This window comes from Telopea speciosissima, chromosome 11, assembly GCF_018873765.1.
Source record: "Telopea speciosissima isolate NSW1024214 ecotype Mountain lineage chromosome 11, Tspe_v1, whole genome shotgun sequence".
NCBI lineage: Eukaryota > Viridiplantae > Streptophyta > Magnoliopsida > Proteales > Proteaceae > Telopea > Telopea speciosissima.
In genome coordinates, this window is record NC_057926.1 from 7116918 (window position 1) to 7119262 (window position 2345).

The following is a 2345-nucleotide window of genomic DNA, read 5'->3' on the forward strand; positions in this document are numbered from 1 at the left end:
ATGCATGTGACCTGTCACTCTCCTCTTTCTCTGTTGCAGATTTTGAAAACCACCCTCCATTTCTTCTCTTCTCTTCCCCAATTCTCTAACCATATCCACTGAAGTTTTAGCCATTAAATTTATACGTAATTAATTATATCAAATGCCATTTTACTACAATTAACCACAACCCTAAGCCAAGCACAAAAGTTTAGGAGTGGAACTCAAACGGAGCTTGGTTGGGAAAATGATGAAGTACGGTTTGAACCCCATGAGGCCAGCGCCTCAAATCACCCAAGTCCTAAAATTCTAAGAGGTTTCACTCTGAACATGAATTTGAACTTCAAACTATACAAAATGCCATTCTTTGGCTTCTTCTTGGTTTCAGTATTAAAATCGTTGAATCGAATTGAATTACTTATTTTGAACCAAAAAAGGAATTGGGTAAATTATATATATATTTTTAATATTTCAATCAACGCAGATGATAAATTCTATTCCTTGTTAATGTTTGAAAAAAGTTTGGTGGATAACGACCAAAACAAATGAGGAGATTTTTTTTTTTTTTTGGTGAAAATATAAAAAGTTGCCCAAATTACCTATATATGACCTAAATCAATATGAGCCGAAATGAATCGATTTTGGTATTGAAAATTTGTTTCTATTCTCGGTTTAGTTTTGATTTTTGCATTCTGTATTTTGAATCGAATCAAATAATTGAAAATTTGGGCCTGCCTGTTGTCATATGTAGAGTAATGGCCCAAGTTGGTCAGTACCCGCAGGAAGAAGAGATGTTCACGCTTTGTTTGGTTGCAAGGAGAATTAAAGGGAAGGGAAAGGAAAATTTTCAAACCTAAAAATGAAACTTTTGTACTTTTTCGTAATCATCACACCATTTGATTGTATAAACTACTTAAACTTCTTACCATATTTAGTAATGATATATTTTACATGTAATATTTATTTTACATTTTAAACCAAAGGGAATTGGATGCAAAATAAAGTGAAATTTAATCACCAACTATGGAATAATTTGGAGTTAGTGATATTGTCACTATGGGGTGATGATTACGAAAATTTCTTTTTTAAGTATGAAAATTTCACTTCCCTTCCCTTTAATTCCCCTTGCAACCAAACGGAGCCTCAATTTATCGATTTTGAACAAACAATGTTCTTGTTCACAATAGAATTGAATTTTACAATTACCACCCCAAAAACTTTGATATCTACTATTATCCCCCTAAAAACTTTCAAACAACTATTACCCTCCCCTGTTGCATACTAATAACTAATTGACCCCCACCGTTACATTTTCGTAATGGAGAGGTTAGTCGTGACAGTGTGCCGTTGTCACGGATTTTCTAGGACCAAAATGCCATTTTGGGGTGGTAATTGTAAAAAAAAAAAAACCACCCCATCACCGTCCCTTCTCCTCCTCCTCCTTCTCCTTCTTCTTCTTCCTCCTCTGCAACCCCAAACCTTGTTTTCTCCTCCGCAACCCCAAACCATGGTAGTCTTGGCTTCATCGCCTTCCGCTCCCACGACTCTGTTGCCACCGCTATCAGCGCTTCCCTTGATCCCTCTTTCCCCATCACTGTCGATTCCACAAAGGTAACAGACACCCTAATAACTTTCCCTGTTTTCGTTTCCTTTATCAATGCTTGACCTTACTCCGTTGGAGTTGGGACTGCGGAAGAGGTCGTCTTTACTAGACTCACCCCCCAGCCTTCACTGAGTTTCAGTATTATCTGAAATTCTCAATCTGCTGTTGTAACCTAATTTTCCAAACATCATCACCATATGTGAATGTCAAATCATGCTGCCAATTTCTTCAAATTAGGGAAAAATGGCACATTTAGCTTTAAGCCTTTAACCATAGAGTGGGGCTACCCATCTACGCTGGGTATTGGGCGGCATTCGCGACTAAACTTGTCGACCTCTTTTGTTATTAGGCAACGGTTGAGCTGTCCAAGGGGTCTCACCGAGATGAGGAACAAAAAACGAAAAACTCATGTCGTGAGTAGAGGGGAAGCTCACCAAAGTTACTCTGCCCTTCTTATGAAGCTAATAATTTGATATTTATCAGTTCATATGAATTGATGCTATTTTGGCGTTGTTGATTTTACTTAGAAGACTCGATTTGAATCACAACTCCCCCCCTGTTTGAAATCCGGGATGCTCAACTCGAGCAGAAGTCATACCTTTGAGCCTAACCCAACTGTAGTCCAACGATCAAGGAAACCTTATACAGAAAAGAAGGTAATGGCCTTAAGGAAATCGAAAAGAATGTGTTTTTTATAATTCGGTCACTGTTCCTCCTGCAGTAACTTTCCATTTTGCAGATCTTCTATGCATCTGGATGAACC